General features: G+C 38.8%; 1 long non-coding RNA gene across 1 annotated transcript; it reads right to left on the reverse strand.

The window, feature by feature from the left end:
* Positions 1–1,568: 1,568 nt before the first annotated feature.
* Positions 1,569–3,502, reverse strand: LOC145087769 (uncharacterized). The gene is made up of 3 exons (XR_013700874.1): positions 3,252–3,502; positions 2,559–2,881; positions 1,569–1,815 (listed from the first exon to the last, which is right to left on the reverse strand). It is a non-coding gene; the product is annotated as an uncharacterized LOC145087769 (long non-coding RNA).
* Positions 3,503–12,979: the final 9,477 nt, after the last annotated feature.

Here is a 12,979-nt window from a genome sequence, read left to right on the forward strand (position 1 = left end):
ACACGAATTTTAGAATAGGATCTTTGGAGAGTTATACATCATTATGTATCCTTGTATTTTGTTTGAAGTGCAAAAGGATTCAATAAAATAAAAATAGCCGATGGGAAACTGGACAAAATATAGAGTTTAGAGTACAACAAGAAAACAGGAAATATATAGACAACACAAAGTTAGCACAAAGACCAGGAATAAACAACACCAATTTCGTTTGAACCAAATACATCCCATGAAGAGAGTGATGAAAGAGTGACACTAGCTTTGCAAACACCAAGTAGCAACCCAAGACCCAAAAAAGGCAATCAAAAAAACGCATGAAGAGAAAAAAGACACCTGAATTCCAGAATTGTCAGCCAACTTCGTCTCGAGGTAGAAAATAGCAATCAAATTTGAGCTTAGGACTCACTCCATGATAAAATACCACCCCATCATATAGCCTTATATGATGTATGGATAATGTTACGATTCTCGAGTGGATTTAGTGTGTTCATGCAAGATTACTTTGGTGATTATGTGTTGGTGAGCTTTCCAAGAGCTTGAGACAATTTAGTGTGACAACTATTTTGCAAGATCTCAAGAAACGATTATGTTGATTTATTAATCGACTATGTGTAACATCCATGTATTACACGGGTTTATTAAAAATAAAAATTTAATATGAATATATAAACATTAAATATTTAATAAAATAATATTTTTCAATAATAAAATGTAATCTTTTGGAGCATTTATGAAAGAAATCAAATCTTTTGGAGAATTTATGAAAATTTATTATCAAATTAATAAAATGATAACCTTATATATATATATATATATATAACCCATTAGAATTTCTTGGAAATTTATTTTAAGAAAATTGAAATCCCCAAAAAAATGACAAGTAGAAAATCACAATTTTAAAAATCCTATAAAATGATATTTGTCAAAATGAAGAAGAAGATGACAAATGGCAAAAGTATTTTCATTTACTAGGTAGGATATCTGGATGAAGAGCATTATTAATGAATAAATAAATAATAATATTTATAATGCATGGATTTATTACTTACCAAATGGAATAAATAATTAATACAAGTTGTGTATTATTTATTGTTGAAAAATGGAATAAAAAATAAAATAGTTTGTTTATAAAAAATTTAATAAATATTTTATTAAATTTGAAAAGCCAATTAATTAATAATAGAATTAGTTATGGGTTTGAGTTTTTAGTTGGTTGGAGTGAATATGAGTTTGACTTTTAGTATGTAAATTAAAAGAAATTTGAAAAAGTCCACTGTCCAAATATTGAAGGGAGTTATTTAGGTCATGATTAGTCTAGCAACTTTTGTTTCGGTTTTGTAGGGATATACATAGAGGTTACATTGTGATAAATTATCCATGATTAAAGATGGAGGGTGTATCGTGAAAACCTTTCTCATTTTTTTTCTACCACGATTATTTTTTTCTTCACCAGGTGTGATAAATTTCCTTCGCTTTTTTTTATAATAAAAATAACTGATTTTGATGATTTATAACTTTTTTTATATAAACTAGAAAGGTGACCCCCGCATGCCGGGGTCGGAAGGTGTCGCTTTTGTGTGGAAGTATAGTACATTGTTCTAATTGGTAGCTACAATAAAGTATGTTGCTATTGTCTACGTTTCGCCCATTTACAAATATACAAATATGTTGTAGTATGCTATAATATAATGACCCCTTTGTGTTTCAAAGTAAATAGCAAGTGCGAAAGCAACACCCTGTTAAAAAAAAGTAAAGTATTACCTCTCGAATACTAAATAAAGCAATGGCTAAGGCTAGGTTATGGCCAATACGAAGACCCTATAAAACAAACATAAGCAGTATAAAAATATGGACAATGTTTCAATACAAATTTCTAAAAATCAGTTGACTATTAGTAATCATTTTTTTGCATTCAATTTAAATTCATTTGTACACCAACCCCATCTAAACCCTACATGAAAAAGGCCACATATTATGTAAATACAATGCATTATTCAAGTCTACATTTTATAATAGATTATGAAAATTAAGAAAACTGAAGGAATGATATGTTGCTTTTCTGTTGGTGAAGCTGTTTCAGATACATGGGGATTGCATCCTCTGGAGTTTTACTAAAAAGCTTTGTAGGTAAGTGTCGAACCACCTCGACTCTCACTCTGTATGTTATAAAAGTATTTAAAAGCTAGATCCATAAAACAAACCAACATTTAAAATCCAGAGGGTAGAAAGGTAATTATACCTGCCAATAAAAAACTTTAAAAACATCCCTGACTATTTTCAATTCTACCCAATTAATGGAAAGATTAAGATGAAAAGAACACAATTGAACCCAATATCAGCAACATATCAAAAGAAGACTTTAAATCAATAGTTAAGAGTTAAGCAATAATCTAATATCAAAAACAAAAAAATTAAAAAAGATATATAAAAAAATAAAGGAAATGGGACAATTAACCGGTGAATACTCGCATATATTGCTTCGAACTTGCATTTGTTTTATTACTTAAAAAACAAATGACAACAAAAATAAGTGCATATTGCTTAACAAATTAGATGCATACCGTTGCCCAAATTTCAGTAAGTACAATTGTATGTGGTTGCTTTGTCTTCCACCATGCACAACCGTTCTGGAACCAAATCGCCACCTGCCGTGGTTGCAAACCCAAATCTTGCGCCACTTTCACTTTCCTTTATGGGACAAGTTTGTTATCGACTTCAAATATTTTCTCCAGTGATTTCACTTGATGATTACTTAATCTTCTCTGTTTGTCACTAAATTGTCCTCCACCGTAATCTTCACCATCGGCGCCGCCACTGCCACTGCCGTCCACCATTGACTGAAATTCTCTGTTGTAAATGCACTCTTCTTCCGATTTCATCTCTCCTGAGTCATGAAAAAGAGAAAGAACATAAATTTTCAACCAAAAAAACTCTAGCTTTGGCTATTTTAAAGGTCAATCTATCCACCTTTCAAAAGTGAAATTTAGCAAAGAATATTTGCTTTAAGCTAAAGATCAATGATAATTTCAACTTAAGAACATAACAAAGTCAATAAGGTAAATTTGTTTCGAACGATTTTCGAATATCAAAGAGATCAGGTGGAATTTCCAAACTCAAATTTGACCTCTTATGATATAAGATAATAAGAGATGGAATTATGGTTTGTTGAAATTCAAATTCAGAAAGAAAAAGAAAAGAGACAGTAAAAATCAAGATCTTTCTGAATATAAAATATGAGAAATGCTAAATTCCACCTTCGTGCCCTTGCCCTTGCTTTATATGCTTCTTTACCTGCAAATCTATTTATCAAGATTAAAGATTAAAGGTCAATTATGGAAAAAATAAAATAAAACTATAGATAATATGAGAGTACTAAATTCTAAGTTATCCAACTTCTTCCCCTCAACAATAACACGATTCTGAGAGCGAATGACACGTTTAATACCCTGTCTTTTCCCCTAATAATCATTACCTAATCCATCAGCAAAAAAGTAATGTAAAGAGTGCCAATTATTATTATTATTATTATTATTATTATTATTATTATTATAAAAGAATAACATATTTTGTTTTACATTATCTCCTCTCAAAAACTTCTAGTGGTGTATGAGCTTCTGAGCTGCTTTCCATCCCATTGTGTGCTAAAATCTGAAATGAACATTCAAGAAGATGTTATACAGTGTCTTAATAAAATAAGAAAAATATAGAAAGAGTGAAAGTAGGATGCTACTTATTGTATTTAGCCTTATAAGAATCCGTAACATCAAATTGCAAATATTACAGATTTAGGTTATGCGAAAATTAACCCAAGGGTAAATCCATAAATATATCCAGGTAATGAGCTCACACCCTCTTTATGAGCCCTTAATACCAAGTAAAGGATAAAAGCATACATCAGTAACCTAATTTACAATGAAATTGTTAAATTTTTATAAACTAATTCAATAACTTATTGCAATGTTGCCACCCAATTTCGTGTGCCTTTTTATGATGGTTAAGAGTTTTTAATCACATACATTGAGATAAGATGCTGCAATTGCACATAGGTATCAGAAAAAAGATGTGAAAAATAACTTGAGGATAAAATGACTAAAAACTAAAAAGTAATATATTTTCTAAGCTAAATAGGATTTTTTTTTATATAATTCAATGATGTTTAGTTGGAACTTAGAACTATTTATGTTGAATATTGCTGCATTGATAATCTATGATTCAAGAATGTTATCCAAATAAGTGGTAGAGTTTGAAAAAGTCAAATGCGTGGACTTTACTTGTAACGTCCCAAAAATCAAAACTAAAAATTTATTTTAATAAAACATTACTTAAAGCAAAGTCATCATTCCAAAACATAATCAGAGTATTAATTTCAAAAACACATGTTCGTTATCAGAGTAAACATTCCCAGGCTGTCTAATCTATGGTGTGTGTCATGCGATCACCCCGAGCTCTTCCCTCCGCTACCGGAAATACCTGAAACCAAAACTGAAAACCGTAAGCACGAAGCTTAGTGAGTTCCCCACCCTACCACATACCATGCATAACCACATACTGCACATACTGGGCCACGCCCGCTATCCTGGGCCTCGCCCCTACCTCGGGCCTCGCCCACTACAACGGCCCCGCCGCTCCAGGCCCCGCCTGGCTTCAAGCCCTACTCGGATACATATCTGTTTCACTTAGGCCTCGCCTATCACAGGGCCTCTCCCGCTAACATATAATAGCACATAAACATATCACAACACATAAGTGAAACACAAACCAACGGATCTTGTCCTAAGGCCTCGCTTGTCTCTGGGCCTCGCCCTTCTCCTGCTACTGATGAGTCATGGAACCCCGTCCATACTCCTGCTGATAGTGAGGTACGGGCCCAGCCCACCCTCACTCCTTCCCTAACTTGGGCCTTACCCTGATCTGCTGCTAATGAGATGTGGAACACCATCCACACTCTGCTATTGGTGAGTTACGGGACCTCGCCCACACTTACCTCCCTACCAGGCACATACAAGTATCACACAGACAACAAGTATAAACTATCACATAAACCATTCCTTGGGCACCCGCTCGCTATCATTGGACCTCGTCTTGAATATCATACTAGCATACTGTGCCTAGGGCTAACCCCCGGGTCTTCTACTCATAACTACATGGACCGACATTGTGGCCGTAGACCCATTCACACAAAAAGGAAACTCACCTGCACTTGTTGAACTTGCTGATAGCCCCTCTAGCTGATCCCGACAACTTCCTGAACTCCTGCTCCACTAGCTCCCCGAGCTACCAATATCAATACAACACTTAGTCTAATTGACCCCCAAAAGTCAACCCAGTCAATGCTGGTCAAAGTCAAAGTCCTGATCAAGGTCAACATTCCAGGTCAACCCTACTCGCCGAGTCAACCCACTGACTCGCCGAGTTCATATGCTCAGAATCCTTCCATTCGCGACTCGACTCGCCGAGTCTACCGATTTCCGAGTCCTGACCTGTCCAACTCACCGAGTCTCCACTCGACTTACTGATTCGAGTCTCAACTCGAAGGGTGTGGGGGTTTTGCGTCCTGACTCGCCGAGTCCAAGAACAGACTCGTCGAGTACAAGGCAATCTTCATCCGACTCAACGATTTGTTCATCCCACTCGTCGAGTTGCTCCTAATCTTCATGCTACTCGCCGAGTCCACTCAAAGGACTCACCGTGTCCATTCAGATCTTCATACATGCAGAGGACTTTTGAGTTATGCATGGACTCCAAACTATAGATCTACCCTTCCCAAGCCTATTCCTCACGTAAAGTTGCAAACTTTACGTGTAGAGAAGGAGATCTAGGCTAAATACACCATAAACTAGGGTTTAAGGCAAGGAGGCTCCATAATCAGCCCAAGGGCAGTTAGTTTATGCTTCACAAGGCCAAAATATGCTTGGATCCGAAGTAGCAACTTCAGATCTGGCTTCTAACTCAAATGGATAACTAATCATGGCTAAAAAGCCCCAAAACTCCCAACTAGAATAGATCTACATGAAGGAGACGACTTAGTACCTTCAATAACTCAGAAAGGTTCCACAAACTCCATATCTAAGGCCAATCCTTGAAGCTTCAATGATTCCCCTCTTCCTTTTTCCTTCAAATCACCCAAAAATGGCTTGGAAGCTTGAATGAGCAACAATGGGGCTTAGGGTTCGGTGTTCTGGGTGAAAGAGGCAGTAAAGGAACCCTAGGGGAGAGAATGAGACGTTTAAATAGGCTCCAAGTCCCGGATTTAGGGTTTTCCTCGTTCAGACCAGACTCGCCAAGTCTCCTTGGCCGACTCGCCGAGTCGGTTACTTACTCCTTGACCCAGATCCCGCTCGGACTCGCCGAGTTCCTCCTTGGACTCGACGAGTCGTCCCTTAAACTTAGGGTTTCCTTTCCTTTCTTGGCCTATCTGACTTTGGGTGTTACATTTCTCATAAAAGATTGTAATAATCTATTTAACCTTGTCTTCCAAAACATCAAGGAAAATCAAATTTGTTTTTTTTTCTTTTGCTGCAACAATGTTGATTCATGCAGAAACTAACGGTTTTGAAGGAAACTTCAAAACTACTTGGCTTGTCCTGCAAAATTGAGTCCAACAATCTGTATCAGATATATGACATGACAAACAGTTTTTGTTTAGAACAATTTCTGAACATATTACATACCTTGGAAGATATTTTACGCCAACCTATGGCTGATAACCTTTTCATGGAACAAAGCTTGGAAACCGGTACTTTCCCATGCGAAATATGAAATATGAAGACAACGACTTATGACTTTACCTAGAAGTGAGGTTATCAGCCCATATGCAAATACATCGGTTAATTTGTTTCCATATTCATATTGAAAAATACCAATTGTAACTCAAAATCTTCGATAATGTTAACTAAGTACAAATTAACTAAAAATTCCAACGACATGAAAGCATATTCCTGAAATTCAATCTGTTTTCTCGAATAATTTCAAGGAAAATAGAGGAAGATTGGAAAACGCGACGAACCTGAGCGAGATTGGTAACTACTGTTGCGTAAGAAGTTGGCCCTCTTTCATGCTGATTGCGAATCACTCTCATCAACAACCAGAGGCAGAAAGGAGACGAAATGGGGGAGACGAAATTGGGAAAATTGCAAAAGGGGATACCTTGGTGTGTATTACTACTTCCTGTGATGATGGCAGCGAGAATTTGAGCGAACATATGTAGAAAAAGGTGGGGATGTGAGCCTATTATTCACCCATCATTCCGGCCGGTTGAACCATCTCTGCCACCAGCCTCACCTGCTCCCCTCCCTGGTGCAATGGCGGTAGCTGTTCGTGTCGAACAACTAAGTAAGAGACAAACTCTAGAATATGAGAAAAAAGAAACTGACTCCACATAGTGAATTATCCATTTCTCCTGCCTATTGTCCTCAATTATAATCACATACCTATACACGTGCATCTTCCTTCCGTTTTTGCTTCTGACACTGGTAGACACGTGTTTGATCCTATACCTTTAATTCTATTATTCTGCAATTTCGATCCCCACTGCCCACCGCTTCACCTCCTATCTTTCCTTCATCTATCTACATAAGCGCCTACGATCTGCTTCATTTTCCAATCGGTGCAGCAAATCTCAGGTATGTGATTATAATTGAGGACAACGGGCAGGAGAAGACGATTCCTCCAACCGAGACGCACGACGGCGATGGGTAGGGCACGAAACAGATACGAAGTGGTGGTGTTCTATGGAAAGCCCAATCCCCCCACAAAAAACTATTATCTTCAGGCTTCTCCCCCACAAAAAACTATTATCTTTAGGCTTCGACTACGTTGAAGCCGACGTGCGCTATTGCTTCTCCCTCTTCCCTCTCGATCTCATCCAACATCTCAATGAAGAAATTGTTCTATGGAAGACAATGGGTAGAGTAAAACTGCTGCAACCAAAGAAGATGAACAGAGTCAGAAGCGGTGTTGATATCGGGGGTTAGATGTCGATGAAGACGATTCACGACCAAATAGCAGGATGTCGATGAAGGTATCAAATGGAGAAGATGAATGGGTAATGAAGAAAAAGGGAGAAGCGGTGGAGACGAAGAGGGTTGAGGAAGGATCGAAGGCGGTGAGTTATAGGATAGTGAGGCTATTGGGTAATTGTTGGGACTTCTTTTGAAAGAGATTTTGGGGCTAAGGGGATGTTTGGTAAATATTGGACCTGAGTTGTAATGGATTTATAATGCTGGGGTTGAAAGGGTAAATATTGGATTGTTTTTTAAACAAAAAGGGAAGTGAGGGGTTGTTTTCGCCATTATGGGAAACTCGTGTGAGAGCTGGTATATAAGAGTAAGAGAACCCTAACCCTAAAAGCATCACCCCATCTTGCAGCCGCCATTTCTCCCCCCTTATGCCTCCCACCGCCGGCCACTACCCTATCCCCCTTGTTTCTCCGACCACCGAGCCTCCATGGCGTCTTTCTGTCGCTGCTGAAGACGGAGACCATCGTGTGATGATGTGGTTCAGTCAATAGCGGAGAGAAGCAAGTTGCAGCCGCCATCTCCGGCCGTTAGACCCCGCCATTTCCACCTTGCTATTGCCTTCTCCGGCGGGTGGTGAAGCCGTGAATCGTCATCAGACTTTAAGCATGTCAGTGTCACCGCCACCGTCCCACTGTATCTTCTTATTCTTCTCCTCCTCCTGCCTTCTGCCATCGTGAAGGACTCGATGTTCCGCCATCGAGTGGGTTTTGCTGCTGTGGTGGTTGTAAACCACCACCATCGTCGTTGCTGGTGCTGTTGACGAGGCCAAGGGTGTTGTAGACGACGCCATGGCGGTACGCTGCCACCCTCGGACGTGTTCCTCCGCCCCTTTTGCCAGGTAGCCGCCGCCACTGCAACTGTTTTGTCGGGTTTTCCACTGCGTCGTTGGTTGCTGCCACCAGCCACCGTGGGATGCGGCTGTGTGCGTGCTTTACTTCGTGATTAGGTGTGTGTGGTTGTATCTCCATTAACAATATGTGTTTGGGTGTTGTGTTTAGCCAGAGCTCACAGAAAAGTCACCACCACCACCGTGAGGTGGTGGCTGCTGCCATGCACCGTCGTGTATGTGTATTAGTTAGTGTAGTGTGTGCTCATTTGTATTTCATTGTAAATTGTAAATTTTGGAATAATGAAGTGGAACTCAAACCACCACCGTAGGGTGGTGGCTGCCGCCACCAGCCGCCGTGTCGGGTGGCGGTGTGCTTAGTTGTGTTGGGATTGCTAGTTGGGGATGTTTGTTCAAGGGACTAAAACCTAATGGGCCCAATGAGGCTTAATGGGCATAAAAGCCCAAACATGTGTCTAATGGGCTTAATGGACCCTAATGGGTCTAAGGACTTAACTAATGGGCCTATTGGGCTAAGATGGGTTGGAAACCTTAATTAGGGTTTAGAAAACCCTAATATTGGATTTATGGGCTTGGACTAATTGAGACCCACTTGTGAGCCATTGGAATAATGGAATTGTGTGATTAAGCCCAATCACACCATATGACTTAATTAGAAGAATGATGGACTTAATGGATTAAGTCCTTAATGGGTTTAGTGAGAAACACTTAACCCTAATCGTCATTTCATGTGAAACCCTAATTTCACATGGGTGCATTGTTGGGCCTTCTATTGGGCCTTGATAATTGCGCTATTAATGGGCCATCCAAAGTCAAACAAATGGACTAGAATATTTAATGGGCCTAGGTTAAGGTCCATGTAAGGGGTTTGGGCCCAATTTGGAAAATTGGGCCATAGATGGGTCATTGTTTGGGCCTTAATGATTATATGATGTTGGGCCTTAGAATGAGACCATGTAAAGGTTTGGGCCCAATTTGGAAAATTAGGCCATATGTTGGGCTTTGAGCCATAATTGGACTTTTGGGCCTTTGGATTGGGCTTTGGGCTTAAATAAGCCAAGATAGGGGTAATGTAGTAATTACCTAAAGCATGTACTTATGGTTATGAAGTGGAACCCAATTATTAATTGGGTAACGTTTTGATATTGACAGACCGGGAATCTGTCATCCAGCAGCTGGAGTTGAGTCTACGGGAGGTCAGCAGTGTGGGGTTGAGTCTTCGGGACTTCAATAGTGCGAGGTGAGTTACCTTCCAGTATGAGTGGTTCTACGGCCACAATGCCGACCCACTAGTATGAGTTATTTGTTAGATGATTATCTTTGTGATAATTATCTGGTGTGTTGTTATCTGATATGCTTTATGTGCTAGGATGCTATGACATATGTGTTAGTAGTAGTAGGGGTGATATAGCCCATAGTTACCGGTTGAAAGATACCGAAGGGGTAGATAGTACCCATGCATGCCTAGTAGTATGATTATGATATGTTATTATGTGATAGTGGTAGGGGTGAAATAGTCCCCATTTACCGGTTGAAAGATACCGAAGGCCGTTACCGGTTGAAAGATATCGAAGAGGTAAACATAACCCATGTATGATATGTTATTAAGTGACCAGTATGGTTATGATATGTCATTATGTGATTCAATATGTTTATGTTATGTTATCATGGAACCAATATGTTTATGACTTGTTGATAGGGGTGAAATAGTCCCCAATTACCAGTTGAAAGATACCGATGACAGTTACCGGTTGAAAGATACTGATGTCGGTTACCGATTGAAAGATACCGATGACAGTTATCGGTTGAAAGATACCGATGGCAGTTACCGGTTGAAAGATACCGAAGGGGTATTCAGAACCCAGGCAATGCTTATCTGTTTGTTATGATGTTAGTATGTGATCATTATGTTATGATGTTAGTATGTGATCGATATGTTATGATGTTAGTATGTGATCAGTATGTTTATGATATATGATTATGTGATGGTGGTAGGGGTGAAATAGTCCTCGGTTACCGGTTGAAAGATACCGATGGCAGATACCGGTTGAAAGATACCGATGGTGTTATGTGGTATGTGGTATGATGGGGGAACTCACTAAGCTTCGTGCTTACGGTTTACAGTTTTGGTTTCAGGTACTTTGTTTGCAAAGGAAAGGAGCCGACACGATTGCAGTGCATCACACTATGTTTTCCGCATATGAGATCTTTGGGATTACACTCTCATATGGTTTTATGATAAAATGCTTTGATTATTGATACTTGGGTTTTATGTAATAACTTAATTAAAAACAAAATTTTTGGCCTTGAGTTTTGGGATGTTACAAAACCACTTCATTAATTAAAATACAAATTACATAAAACAACTAAGATTTAAAGAACTAGAAAAACACACACACAAAAAAATAATAATAAAAAAAAATAAAAACTGACTAATTACATTGTAAAAAAAACATAATGATCTACAGAAAATATTTTTTTCATAATCTTCTCATTCTTCTTCAAAACGAGCTTGAGAGCCGGTCCTGATATATGATCGGTGTTTTCCAACAAGAACCTCATATCCTCAATTTCTTGTTTCTCTGCGCGCTCCTTTTTTCTTTGTCGAACGCCAAACGTTCAGCGAAATTAAGATTATATCGATCAAATGTCTCCGATAATTTCCGCATCTTGTCCGCGTCCATGCTGAAATCCGATGCACCTGAAGAAGTCCCCTTTCCCTTCTTTTTTGCTTTGTCCCTACTCATTGGCCAGACAATTTCTTCTAGCTCGAGTTCGTCTTCCTCATTTAAAATCTAGACCGACCCGAGCATCGGAAGAATTTGTGTAACTACTAGAGCCCGTTTTCATTTACTTTTATTGTTGTACTCCAAATATAAACCATTGCTCGTATTTTTTCCACATAGGACTTTTAATCAATACTTTCCAACAATCGTGCCACTTGAATGATTTTCTCGTTTCCTCTAGATAAAAATGCAAAGTTTCTTGAAGTATTTCTTCATCTCCTTGGACGCTTATCCGTTGGGTTTTTAGATTGTTGTATAGCTTGTTCATTTTTGAAATGGCATTCGCTATATCTCGAAACTTTGAATTTAATTGATGATTGGTACGGTACTCGTCACCTTTTCCCATCTCCGCCCGAAACCTCTCTAGAATGCAAAGCCAAAATGATCTGCCGGTTGTGCATTTCCAATTTTCGAATCCTCTGAAATGTCAATCCAAGCTTTTACCACAATTAGCTCTTCTTGTGGAAGTCATGGTATCGCTCTATATCTTCCCGATTGTGTAACACCCCCCTGCATTTTTTTCCTTTGCAGCGTTGGGGGTTGGTGTGATTTGAGTTTCCTGTACAATCTCTCATCCAACTCATCGATGTTTTCGTATTGTGGTTGAGATTGAGAGAGTTCTGTGTTGGTATTGGGGTTGGGTTTGGGTTTGGGTTTGGGTTTGATATTGAAAGAGTGAGATTTGGGTTTGTGGTTGATTAGGCGAATATTGATTGAGCAAAACAACAAAGTTTGAGAACATGTTAGGAGTTACATTTGGAACTTGGATCGGGTAATATTGCCTAACATTTTGGTATCAGAATTGTAGTGGATATTGAATGGGAGCATCGAGTTTGGGACGATAAACCCCTTGTGATGAATCGACAGTGAAAATGTTTCAAGTTGGGGTGCTTAAAATCGAAACATTGGGTTTTTTCCTTCTATCAGAGATTGAAGTTTGATTGTCGGAATTCATTTTTTGAAGAAAGTAGAGAGAAATTGATAGAAAAAAGTGTGGGTTTGAAGGTATGGGTATTTATAGATGTTGTAGAGGTTAAAAAATAAATAAATTTGGCATATAGCCGTTGAAACCAAATATATATATATATATATATATATATATATATATATATATATATATGTGTGTGTGTGTGTGTGTGTGTGTGTGTGTGTTTTAATTTCCTACCGTTAAAAAACGGTCAAGTCACAAAAAATCGGATTCTTACCGGTAGGAGGAAGAGAGAGATTGCGGCAGCCCTTCCTCCACCTCCTTCTCGCACACCCTTTCCCCCACTGACGATATGGTGTTCCGGTGAGCGGGAAGAGTCCCGCCCTCTCTCCCCGCACCCCTC

This window comes from Lactuca serriola, chromosome 2 (assembly GCF_051521515.1).
Source record: "Lactuca serriola cultivar US96UC23 chromosome 2, Lser_US96UC23_V15, whole genome shotgun sequence".
NCBI classification, from domain to species: domain Eukaryota; kingdom Viridiplantae; phylum Streptophyta; class Magnoliopsida; order Asterales; family Asteraceae; genus Lactuca; species Lactuca serriola.